This window comes from Apium graveolens, chromosome 8, assembly GCF_009905375.1.
Source record: "Apium graveolens cultivar Ventura chromosome 8, ASM990537v1, whole genome shotgun sequence".
NCBI classification, from domain to species: Eukaryota; Viridiplantae; Streptophyta; class Magnoliopsida; order Apiales; family Apiaceae; genus Apium; species Apium graveolens.
The window spans coordinates 77,983,081-77,997,559 of record NC_133654.1 but is presented as its reverse complement, the minus strand read 5'-3'; positions in this window follow the sequence as shown (position 1 = coordinate 77,997,559).

The window sequence follows — 14,479 nt, the reverse complement described above, 5'->3', positions numbered from 1 at the left end:
CTCACATATCATAAGTATCTATCAATAATTGACGCATAGATTTCTATTCAACACATACTTTTATCTACCCTTCGTTTCACCCAAATCCGATTAATGGATTGAAAGTTATGCGATAATCAAATAAACACCGAATATATAAACCGATAGTCAATCAACAAGTCACGTATAACACATAATACATCACGTAATCAATGATATATCATTTATAAAGAAGTCTCAGGTCATAAATAGGCTTTCGGGTATTTAAAAATGATTTTTAAAACATTTTTCGGAATTAAAACGGGTCGTTGGATAAATTTCGGGTTAATAAACAGGGTTCGGTTGGCCAATTCTGGCTCCGAAACAATTTTATAATGATTATCGAGCCTTGGAAATAATTTAGAATAATATTTTAAAGCTCGAAACTATTTTTCGGAATTTTTAAATCATTTTTAAATAATTAAATCTAATTAAATAATTAATTAAAATCAATTAATAATTAATTAAATCAATTAATCAATTAATTTTTGAATTGATTGACCAATTAATCAATTAGAAATTAACTGAAATTAATTAACTAATTAATTTAGATTTATTTTAGAATTAAAAATAATTTTCGGAATTAAAATAATAATTTTTGAATTTTCAGAAATTAAAAACGAATTTTTATAATAAAAATAAATAGGAAATATGATTTTTAAATATTTTTAAAACAGGAATCCTAAATTTGCAAAGTCTGGAAACTTCAGGGACCTAACTGTGTCGTCCCCAAAAGTCCAGGGACCAAACTGCAAATTTTACAGTCTAGTCGCCGGAAAACGTCGGGGGTGGCCGGAGAACACGTTCCCGGCGTCCTCACCCCATCAACACCTCCAGATCACATCTATACTTTACCAGGAACACAACCATGCCAACAAATCGTTCTAATCATCCCTGAGTTGTCCGAAATTTGGCCGTGAAGTTTACCAGTTTCCGGCGAACTTCGGAAATATTCAAAATACAACTCCCTTCTTTACAGACCTCGTTGATTCATGAAACTTATACGACTAGATTGCAAATTTCACAGAGAACACAATCCACTATATCGCAACATCAATCTATTACAGAATAAGAAACCCCAAATTTCAATTAAGAACATTCATACGGGTTATAAACCCTAATTTTAAAATTCGAAAATCAAACTCAAATTTGAACATGTTATTGAACTCCAAATCAGACGTATAATATATCAAAATCATCAGGAAGTCAAGCTTTATATCATGCAATCATATAAACAATCATCCGAACAAAAATTCATATTTTTAATCAAAATAATTCAAAAACCTCCGTTTTGGTTACTAGAACTTCCCGAGCAGATTTCAATAACACCTCCAAATAGTAGTTTGATTCTCAGAAATATTTATGAATATATGATTTTTCTCTGTAAAATTATATAATTATCTGTCTGCAAATGATTTTGATACGAAATAAAATACGGAAAAAGGCTATTATAATTACGGAAAATTAGTATCCCGTTGGATCATTCCGGATATAAAACGGTACGTTTATTTATAAAAACTGATCTAAACGGTATCGGTTTTCGGGATAATTATCCAAATCAGTACAATTTGTACTGCGGTCTTGGTCTCATCGCCTGGTTACACGTACTACGAAGTGATAATTGGGATAGTTTAATAAAAAGCTCCCATTTATCGAAAATACGGGTTTTATTGATTTACCGAAACGAATATTGTATCGAAAATGTTGCGCCGGGACTCGCGTAGAACAAACTGTACGCCGGATCGAAAAAGTCGAAACATGGAATATGCTCGGAATATTACAATTAGGTTAGGAAGGAGTTCTCGGAAGAGTTTCGGGTTCCAAAAACGTAACAACGGTTGACGTCGGTTGGTTCCTGTTTTTATAAAATAGGTTTTAAATACCTTGAAAAAGATTTTAAAAGTTTCATATGATTCTTATAAATTCATAAATCATCGTAAAAATAATTAGGAAGATATGACAATTATCTATATTTTATTTTGGACATATAAAAATTAAAATACTCAATTAATATTATTTTTAAATATCCAAACACCGATAACACTTAACAATTAATTCACAGAATAAATACTGAACACGCGTAATAATTATTTAATAGAAAAAATAATTACACGATATATCCCGGATATTATATCCTTCCCCCCTTAAAAGGATTCTGTCCTCAGAATCTCCTAAGAAAATAAATGAGGGTACTTTTCTCTCATATCATTTTCTAACTCCCAGGTTGACTCTTCAACCTTTGGGTTTCTCCACAATACTCTTACTAACTTTACCACTTTATTTCTCAATACTTTCTCTCTCTCCTCTAGAATCTCTATCGGACTCTCTACATATGATAAATCTGCCTGAAGCTCTATTGGCTCATACTCTATTACATGCCTGGAGTCTGGATTATATTTCTTGAGCATTGATATATGAAAAACATTGTGAATGTGCTCCATGTGCGGTGGTAACGCTAACTCGTAAGCTACTTTGCCAACGTACTTTAGGATTTCAAAAGGTCCGACGTATCTTGGGCTTAGCTTCCCCTTCTTTCCAAACCTCGTTAGCCCTTTCCATTGTGATACTTTCAGTAATACCAAGCTTCCTTCTTCAAATTCCATGTTTTTCCTTGACTGATCTGCATATTTCCTCTGACGATCTTGTGCAGCTATCAATCTCTTCTGGATAATTTCAATAATTTCCTTTGTCTGCTGTACCAGTTCAGGTCCAAGTATCTTGCGTTCTCCTACTTCGTCCCAATATACTGGAGATCTACATTTGCGTCCATAAAGGGCTTCATAGGGTGACATTCCAATGCTGGCATGATAACTGTTGTTGTAAGCAAACTCTACCAGAGGTAAATGTTCGTCCCAACTTCCTTTGAAATCAATAGCACAAACACGTAACATGTCCTCGATTGTTTGGATCGTTCTTTCACTTTGGCCATCCGTCTGGGGGTGATAGGCCGTACTCATATTCAGTTTTGTTCCCAAACATTCTTGAAAACTCTTCCAAAATCTTGAATTAAACCTTGGATCTCGATCAGATACAATAGACACAGGAACTCCATGACGAACTACAATTTCCTTCAGGTACATATGGACTAACTTGTCGAGCGAAAATCTTTCATTTATAGGCAGAAAATGAGCTGACTTGGTAAGTCTATCCATTATAACCCAAATGGCATCATGATTAGCCCTTGTCCTTGGTAATCCAACTATGAAATCCATGGCAATATTTTCCCACTTCCACTCTGGAATCTCCAATGGCTGTAACAATCCACTTGGTCTCTGATGCTCTGCTTTAACTCTTTGACAGGTATAGCATTTGCTAATCCATTCCGCAATTTCCCTCTTCATGTATGGCCACTAATAATTTTTCTTTAAATCTTTATACATTTTGGTACTCCCTGGATAGATGGAATACCTTGAATTATGCGCCTCCTATAGAATTTCATTTTTCAGCTCCGTCACTGGTGGAATCCAAATTCTAGATGAAAACCTCAAAATACCTTGATCATCTTTTTGCGTGCATAACTCTTCACCTACCAAACGATTTATATCTTGATCCATTACATCTTCCTGACATTTCTTTATTTTCTTCAATAACTCCAGTTGAAAAGTCATACTGTATACTTTCGCTTCCTCAGGCTTGCAAACTCTAATTTCCAATTCCAATTTATGAAATTCCTTATATATATCTTCAGGTACTGATAACTCATTTAACCTTTCCTTCCAACTTAACACGTCTGCTACAACGTTTGCCTTACCGGGATGATAATTAATCGAGCAGTCGTAGTCCTTGATCAATTCTAACCATCTCCTTTGCCTCATATTAAGTTCCTTCTGTGTGAATATGTACTTTAAGCTTTTATGATCCGTGAAAATCTCGCACTTTTCTCCATACAGATAATGCCTCCAAATCTTCAAAGCGAAAACTATGGCTGCTAGCTCCAAATCATGAGTAGGATACTTTTGTTCGTGTGGTTTCAATTGCCTTGACGCATACACAATCACCTTATCGTGCTGCATTAGAACACAACCTAGTCCCTTGTGAGAAGCATCACTATAAATTACAAAATTCCCTTGATCGTCTGGAAGTGACAAAACAGGTGCCGTGATTAATCTCCACTTCAACTCCTGAAAACTTCCTTCGCATTTGTCATTCCATATAAACTTTTCATTCTTTCGTGTAAGCTTTGTCAATGGTGTTGCAATTCTTGAGAAATTCTGAACAAATCGTTGATAATATCCCGCCAATCCCAAGAAACTTCTTACTTCAGTGGGTGTTCTTGGTCTCTCCCAATTCATAATTGCCTCAATCTTTGCCAGGTCCACTTTGATCCCTTCGTTACTGACTATGTGTCCTAAGAACTGAACTTCCTGTAGCCAAAACTCACACTTCGAGAATTTAGCATATAACTTCTTTTTCCTTAAAATCTCCAAAGTTGTCCTCAAATGTTCTGCATGATGCTCTTCCATTTTTGAATAAATTAAAATATCGTCTATAAACACAATACAAACTTATCCAAATACTCCTTGAAAATTTTGTTCATCAGGTCCATAAACGCCGTCGGGGCATTGGTCAATCCAAAAGACATCACTAAAAACTCGTAATGTCCATACCTTGTTCTAAAAGCTGTCTTTGATATATCTTTTGGCTTGATCTTCAGTGGATGATATCCCGATCTTAAATTAATTTTGGAGAAAAACTTGGCTCCATTCAATTAATCAAACAAATAGTCAATTCTGGCTAACGGATACTTGTTCTTGATTGTCAGCTTGTTGAGCTCCCTATAGTCAATGCACAGTCTCATGCTTCCATCTTTCTTTTTGACGAATAATACCGGGGCTCCCCACGGGGATACGCTGGGTCTGATTACTCCTTTCTCTAACAACTCCTGCAACTGCTTTGCTAGCTCTTTCATCTCAATAGGCGCCATTCTTTACGGGGCCTTGGATACTGGTTCTGTTCCAGGTGCTAAGTCGATCGCAAATTCAATTTCTCTATCTGGAGGAAGTCCTGGTAATTCATTGGGATATACGTCTGAAAATTCATTCACAACTGGAATATCTTCAAGTTTTGTTGGTTCTTGACTTCTGTCAATCACATATGCCACAAAATGCTCACATCCTTGTCGTAGTAAATTCTTGGCTTGAATCATCGTTAAGAACTTCTTTACTTGTTTCTGACCCTTGAACGTTACTATCCTTTCGTCTAGTGTTTTCACCATTACCTTCTTATTTCGACAATCTATCTGGGCATCGTGCCTAGATAACCAATCCATCCCTAATATAACGTCAAATTCTCCTAACTTAAATGGTATCAAATCTATACAAAATTTACTACCAGAGATCTCAATCTCACAATTCCCACAAACTTGGTTAACAGTTACCCATTCTTGATTTGTTAATTCCACAGTCATTATTTCATTTAAATACTCAACTGAACAATTTAACTTACTAACAAAATCTTGTGAAACAAACGATCGAGTTTCTCCCGAATCTATTAACACTTTGGCACATAAAGAATTCACATTAAGCGTACCTGCCACGACATCCGTATCCTGAATAGCATCCTTCACCGACATGTCAAAAACTCTAGCCCTTGGAGTCTCATTCACTGTTAGGGTAGATCCCATGATCCTCAATGCATTACTGACTGGGGCCGGTGTCTTGCAATCCCTGGCCATATGTCCTGGCTTCCCACATTTAAAGCAGGTAAATCCAATGGCTGGAACCTTCACTGCTGGATTCCGGATAGGTTGATCCTTACTTGCTGGCTGATTTCGGCACTCCCTCGAATAGTGCCCTTTCTGGTTGCATTTAAAACATACCACATTCAACTTGTTATAAACTCCTCCATGCTTCTTTCCACATACTTGACAATCTGGAAAAGTTAATCTCAACTGATTTGGCTGATTTGTATTAACTGGATGGTTGCTCTGGCCTCCGTTTCCTGCATTCTGTCTCCTGAAATTAAAATTTCTTCCTGACTGAAACTTGCCCTTCTTAAAATTTGGAAACTTCCCTGGTTGTGGCTGACCCTCATTTCCCTCAACTTTCCTTTTCTTGCTTTCCTTTTCCTTCTGGAACATCTCACTCTCTGTCTCTGCGATCATAGCCTTCTATACTACTCCTGCATAGGTATCCAATTCAAAAATGGCTACCTTCCCTCTGATCCATGGTTTCAAACCTTGCTGGAATCTTTTAGCCTTCTTCCTGTTAGTATCCACATACGACGGCACATACCTTGACAATTCCTCAAACTTACCCTCATAATCTGTTACCGATATGTTCCCTTGCTTTAATTCTAAAAACTTCAGCTCCATTTGATCCTGAACAAACTGAGGAAAATACTATTCTAAAAACAATTCCTTAAACCTTTCCCAAGTAATAACATCTGTACCTTCTAATGTCTTCACCATTTCCCACAAATAGGTGGCCTCATTCTTCAGATAGTAACTTGCAAACTCAACCTTCTGTTCTTCCTTTACTTTGACTAAGGCAAATGCCTTCTCTATTTCCTTTAACCAAACATTTGCTTCAATTGGCTCTAAAGAACCCTTATATTCTGGTGGGTTTACTGCCTGAAAAGTTTTAAAAGTTACCTGGGGATTGGTCTGTCTTTGTTGTTGTTGTGCCAGGTGAACTGTTTGTTGGGCCAAGATTTGAAGAATCTGGGCTATGGCTGGGTTCATGGGTCCTGGGTTCACATTTGGATTTGTATCATCTTGGTTGTTATTGTTGTTGTTGTTAGTTTCTTCATTCTGGGTGTTGGTGTGGGTATTTCTTCTGGGAGGCATTTTTCTGTAAAGAATCAATCAACTTATTTAGCTTTTGAATTAATCTTTTGCATAAAAGAACAGTTTTGCAAAACAAAAATATCTCTTTTTGAAAACAGTTATAACTAAGTAAATTGCATGCTTCTTTACAGAATATAAACAGTTATGGAAAACAGGGTACATGGTATCATAGGGGTATAACTGGTGTAATAAATAAGGTAAGGTAACACAGGTGCAATAAAGTAAATGACAGTGCTGGAAAGGAAAAAGGTACCGATATATATAGATCAAAAGTTTTAGGTAGTACAAGCGTAAAGATGCTTCAGAAGTAAAAGCAAAAAGGGTACAACAACCTACTCACTAGTCAGCATAGCTAGTCTATAAATACAACTCAAAAGTCTACTGATACACACTACACACTACTGTACATACTACATAACCATAACAACACTGCTCAGCATCTCCATCTCTGAATCTCTGACTCATGACAAGTCTGGACCTCCAATCTCCTCAAGCTCTTCTAGAACCCATTTGGCCCACTCTACTAAGAAATCAGGGGTGATGTCCTCATGTGTAGGCTCAGGAATCCTCACTGCAGCTGTCCTACGAAATGTCTGTAGCCTCTCTCTGAGTCGCCTCTCACCACTCCCAACCTCTCTAGTATTCATAATATGTAGTAACTCCTGAATCTGACCCTGAAGGAATCGCTGCTCCATAAGGCAAGCCTCAAACTGATGATATGGGACAGGATAGGAAGAGAACTGGAAAGGTACTCCTGTAACTGAATGACCGGTAAAGCCTGAATCAACAGGTGGGGGTCCTCTGATAGGTGGCCTCATGCCTGGAGGTGGAATAGCCTGCAGTGGTACGGGCTGCAACACAGGTGGAGGTAGTATAGCCAACACTGGTGGAACAACAGGACGTGGATCCGAAGACAGCACTCCAACTGAAGGCTCTGAGTGATCAGCTGATACGGGAATAAAAGAGTCGGCCATCGCTGCTATCTGAAATCATATCACAATATAAGAATCTCGAACCATAACGCAAATTACACTAATACCTGATATACTGAAGCACTCAACCTCTTGACGTTCTATCTTTCTATTCCTTACTTTTAATCCTAACCCTCTACCCATTCCCGTCAACCTAGGCTTCTGTCAGTGACTCATAACCTGTGGCTCTGATACCAAACCTGTGGCGCCCTCCAAACCCGGGTCAGAAGTTTGGCGGTCCACACACACACCTTATTAATAACATGCTTATAATGATAAAGGTAATAATAATATGCAGTGACCCTACTTACCAACCACCACGGACCGCAACAGGTTAAAGTATGCAAACAAGCCAAACACATTAATATATTACAAACCGTTCAAATCCCAACCATTCAAACTCAAACTGAGTATTAAACTTTATTACAACTTTTACAAACTTAAATTATTCCAAAAGAAGCCTACTAGCTCAGCTTCCTCGACCTGAACCCCTAGCTCTCGCGCTGGACTGGGGATCCTCATTACCAACTGGTTCCTTTTTAACTGGAAAGAATATAAACAACATCGCACAAATGAGCTAACTAGCTCAGCAAGTCACAATGACAAAACTGAGAATAATGATCATCAAGTGAATATGGTTATAATATCAAGTGAACAATGGATTATGATTTAGAATTGGATATTATATTTTCATGTTAAAAACCAAGGTTAGGTTGCTGATCAGTCACGCACTAACCCCGAGAAAAGCACACAACACTGCTCTAACTACTGGATCCAAGGTACACATTGGCCTAACTTGACCATTATATGGTCTAACCACGAATCTGGTCCACAATTTTATAAAACCAATCCAATTCTAACATAATAACAGAATAAGCAATAATAATCAATAACCAGAATCATTAACAACAATGAGTGTTTAAGAATGAAAGGGTTTCAATCCTTGTAAGGATCAATAAGGTAATTTCAAAGCTTGGATGCTGGGTAATGAAAGAATTGGATAACAAAGGAATCAATGTTTCAGGGTTTCAAGGATTTGGTCTTTCAAGGCATAAAATACAAAGATTTGAATGTGTAAGCAATCTTGTTCAGTGTTTAATATTTAGTTTATATGTATTTGTGGAGTAGGATCGTATACTTGAGGTTCGTGTTTGGGTATACAACAATCAATGGTCTAGAAAGAATCAGGTTACGACTCAAGATCAATAACTGAAATCAAGGTTTTTGGGTACAGTGCTTTAAAGCACTTGCAATATAAAACAGGAATATCAATCATGACAATATCTCGAGAAAGTTCAGAACACTTGCCTGGTATTAGCTTACTACACTGTACTCACTTCCAATCACAATCGTCTTATTCCTCAACTACCTGTTTCCCTTTCCTATGTCTTGCCTCTTCTGCTCACATATCATAAGTATCTATCAATAATCGACTCATAGAATTCTATTCAACACAATACTTTTATCTACCCTTCGTTTCTCCCAAATCCGATTAACGGATTAAAAGTTATGCGATATTCAAATAAACACCGAATATATAAACCGATAGTCAATCAACAAGTCACGTATAACACATAATACATCACATAATCAATGATATATCATTTATAAAGAAGTCTCGGGTCATAAATAGGCTTTTGGGTATTTAAAAATGATTTTTAAAACATTTTTCGGAATTAAAACGGGTCGTTGGATCAATTTTGGGTTAATAAACAGGGTTTGGCCAATTCTGGCTCCGAAACAATTTTATAATGATTATCGAGCCTTGGAAATAATTTAGAATAATATTTTAAAGCTCGAAACTATTTTTCGGAATTTTTAAATCATTTTTATATAATTAAATCTAATTAAATAATTAATTAAAATCAATTAATAATTAATTAAATCAATTAATCAATTAATTTTCGAATTGATTGACCAATTAATCAATTACAAATTAACTGAAATTAATTAACTAATTAATTTAGATTTATTTTAGAATTAAAAATTATTTTCGGAATTAAAATAATAATTTTTAGAATTTTCAGAAATTAAAAATGAATTTTTATAATAAAAATAAATAGAAAATATGATTTTTAAATATTTTTGAAACAAGAATCCTAAATTTGCAAAGTCTGGAAACTTTAGGGACCTAACTGTGTCGTCCCCAAAAGTCCAGGGACCAAACTGCAAATTTTACAGTCTAGTCGCCGGAAAACCTCGGGGGTGGCCGGAGAACACGTTCCCGGCGTCCTCACCCCATCAACACCTCCAGATCACATCTATACTTTACCAGGAACACAACCATGCCAACAAATCGTTCTAATCATCCCTGAGTTGGCCGAAATTTGGCCGTGAAGTTTGCCAGTTTCCGGCGAACTTCGGAAATATTCAAAATACAACTCCCTTCTTTACAGACCTCGTTGATTCATGAAACTTATACGACTAGATTGCAAATTTCACAAGGAACAAAATCCACTATATCAAAACATCAATCTATTCCAGAATAAGAAACCCCCAAATTTCAATTAAGAACATTCATACGGGTTATAAACCCTAATTTTAAAATTCGAAAATCAAACTCAAATTTGAACATGTTATTGAACTCCAAATCAGACGTATAATATATCAAAATCATCAGGAAATCAAGCTCTATAACATGCAAGCATCAAATCATACAAACAATCATCCGAACAAAAATTCATATTTTTAATCAAAATAATTTGAAAATAAATAAATTTATATAAAATCAACCTTTGATTCTGCAGTTCTGAAACTTGTATAATCTGATAGTATCCTTCAAAACCTCCGTTTTGGTTACTAGAGCTTCCCGAGCAGATTTCAATAACACCTCCAAATAATAGTTTGATTCTCAGAAAGATTTATGAATATATGATTTTTCTCTATAAAATTATATAATTATCTGTCTGCAAATGATTTTGATAAGAAATAAAATACGGAAAAAGGCTATTTATAATTATGGAAAATTAGTATCCCGTTGGATCATTCCGGATATAAAACGGTACATTTATTTATAAAAACTGATCCAAACAGTATCGGTTTTCGTGATAATTATCCAAATCAGTACAATTTGTACAGCGGTCTTGGTCTCAGCGCCTGGTTACACGTACTATGAAGTGATAATTGGGATAGTTTAATAAAAAGCTCCCGTTTATCGAAAATACGGGTTTTATAGATTTACCGAAATGAATATTGTATGGAAAATGTTGCGCCGGGACCCGCGCAGAACAAACCGTAGGATCGAAAAAGTCGAAACATGGAATATGCTCGGAATATTACAATTAGGTTAGGAAGGAGTTCTCGGAAGAGTTTCGGGTTACAAAAACGTAACAACGGTTGACGTCGGTTGGTTCCCGTTTTTATAAAATAGGTTTTAAATACCCGGAAAAAGTTTTTATAAGTTTCATATGATTCTTATAAATTCATAAATCATCATAAAAATAATTAGGAAAATATGACAATTATCTATATTTTATTTTGGACATATAAAAATTAAAATACTCAATTAATATTATTTTTAAATATCCAAACACCGATAACACTTAACAATTAATTCACAGAATAGATACTGAACACACATAATAATTATTTAATAGCAAAAATAATTACACGATATATCCCGGATATTACAGGGTCAGTATACTTTATTTTCCTATCTTGAGAAGCAAGTAATCTCTTCTGAATCCATTTGACTGTCTCATGCATTTGTTGCACCAATTCCGGGCCTAGAATCTTTCTTTCTCCCACTTCATCCCAGGTGGTTGGTGATCTGCACTTCTGACCGTATAAAGCTTCGTATGGTGGCATGCCAATACTGGTGTGATAGTTGTTGTTATAGGAGAATTTTACCAAAGACAAGTGGTCGTCCTAACTTCCTGCAAAATTAATCGCACAGCTATGCAACATGTCTTCAATTGTTTGAATTGTCCTCTCGCTTTGACCATCAGTTTACGGATGATACACCGTACTCATGTTTAACTTTGTGCCAAGACTTTCTTGATATTGCTTCCAGAATCTCGAGTTAAATTGTGGATCTCTGTCCGGAACTATCGATACAGGTATGCCATGTCGTAATACGATTTCACGCATATACAGATGGACCAATCTATCCAATGAAGATCTCTCATTAATCGGAAGAAAATGTGCCGACTTCGTAAGTCGATCAACAATAACCCATATAGCGTCATGTCCAGATTTCGTTCGTGTTAATCCTACTATAAAGTCCATGGCAATGTTTTCCCACTTCCATTCCAGAATCTTTAAGGGCTGAATTAATCCGCTTGGTCTTTGATGTTCTGCCTTCACTTTCTGACAGGTATAGCACTTTACAACCCATTATGCTACTTCTCGCTTCATATTTGGCCACCAAAAGTTTTGCTTCATATCATGGTACATCTTGGTACTTCCCGAGTGGATTACAATTCTAGAGTTGTGAGCTTCTTGCAGTATCTCATTCTTCAATTCAGTCACATAAGGAATCCAAATTCTTGAAGAAAACCTTAGTATACCTTATTCATCCCTTTTAGTACAAATCTCTTCTCCGGTCAGTTGATTATTCTCCTGCTTCATCACGTCTTCCTGACATTTATTTATCTTTTCCATTAATGTTGACTGAAAAGTCATAGTATGACAAATCTCTTCAACTTTTTCGCATCCACAAAGTTCTAATTCAAATCTCCTAATTTCTTCAGATAATTCATTTGGTATTGCTACCATATTCAACCTCTCCTTCCTACTCAAAGCATCAGCTACCACGTTTGCCTTTCCCGGATGATAATTTATCAAGCAATCATAGTCCTTAATCAATTCCAACAATCTCAATTACCTCATGTTGAGCTCCTTCTGAGTGAAAATATACTTTAAACTCTTATGATCCGTGTAGATCTCACACCTTTCTCCGTATAGGTAATGTCTCCAAATCTTAAGTGCAAATACTATAGTTGCTAATTCCAAGTCATGTGTAGGATACTTCAATTCATGTGGTTTTAGCTGTCTCGACGCATACGCAATCACCTTGTTGTGTTGCATTAGCACACACCCCAGACCCTTGTCTGAAACATCACTCAAAATCACAAAGTCTCCTTGATTGTCTGGTAATACTAGCACCGGAGCTGTAACCAACCTCTACTTCAATTCTTGAAAACTATCTTCACAGTCTGCATTCCATTCAAATTTCTGATTCTTCCTGGTCAACTTAGTCAATGGCGTGGCGATTTTCGAGAAATCTTTAACAAATCTTCTATAATATCCCGCCAATCCTAGAAAACTTCGCACTTCCGTAGGTGTCTTTGGTCTCTCCCAACTCATAACTGCCTCAATCTTTGCCGGATCCACTTTGACTCCTTCACTTCCAATAACATGTCCCAAAAATTGAACTTCCTTTAACCAGAACTCACATTTAGAAAACTTGGCATACAACTTCTCTTGTCGGAGTATCTCCAATGTTATCCATAGATACTGCATGTGTTCTTCTTCTAACTTTGAGTATATAATAATATCATCAATGAATACCACTACAAACTTGTCCAAATACTTTTTAAATACTCGGTTCATCAAATCCATAAATGTTGCAGGAGCATTAGTCAACCCAAAAGGCATTACTAAAAATTCATAATATCCGTATCTTATCCTGAATACTGTCTTTGGGATGTCGTCTTCTTTGATCTTCAGTTGATGGTATCCTGATCTCAAATCAATCTTGGAAAAGCACTTAGCTCCATTCAACTGATCAAATAAATCATCTATTCTTGGTAGCGGGTAACGGTTCTTAATCGTCATCTTGTTCAACTCCCGATAGTCTATACATAACCTCATGCTTCCATCCTTCTTCTTTACAAACAGAACGGGTGCTCCCCATGGCGACGTACTTGGCCGTATCACTCCTTTATCCAACAATTCTTGTAGCCGGCTCACCAACTGTTTCAATTCTGTTGGTGCCATTCTATAAGGTGCCTTTGAAACTGGTTCCGTGCCTGGAGCAAGGTTGATCTCAAACTCGATTTGTCGATCGGGTGGTAAACCTGGTAGTTCATCTGAAAACACATCTGGAAATTCGTTGACTACAGGAATATCTTCCATGTTGAGGCTCTTTCTTTCTGAATCTACTACATAGGCTAGGAACGATTCACAACCTTTCCTAAGCAATTTCTTAGCCTGGACGATTGTAAGAAATATTCGCTCTTGCCTTTGACCCTTAAATACCACTTTCTCTTCGTTCTCCGTCCTTATATACACTTTCTTAGATTTACAATTTATCTGAGCGTTATTCTCTCCTAACCAATCCATGCCTAAGATTATGTCAAACTCTCCTAACTTGAAAATTATCAAGTCTGCTGAAAATTTAAGCCCCGAAATATCAGTCTCGCACTTAGGACAGAATTGACTTACATGAATCTTCTCTTGGTTCGCAATTACCACATCTATTACCACGTTCAGAGTCATTTTATCATATTTAAGTTTATCAACGAAAGTTTCTTATATAAAAGATCTAGTAGCTCCAGAATCAATCAATACCTTCGCTTCAACATTATTCATTAAAAGTTTACATGCTATCACCTCAGAATTCTGAACAGCATCCTTCATCTTTAGATCAAATGTCCTTGATAATTCTTGTGGAGTTGTTGTAGACGGTGGAGGTAATGCCAATACCACAGCTGGCATGTATGCACTATTACTTGCCACGTTCATTAAATCCTTGACTGGT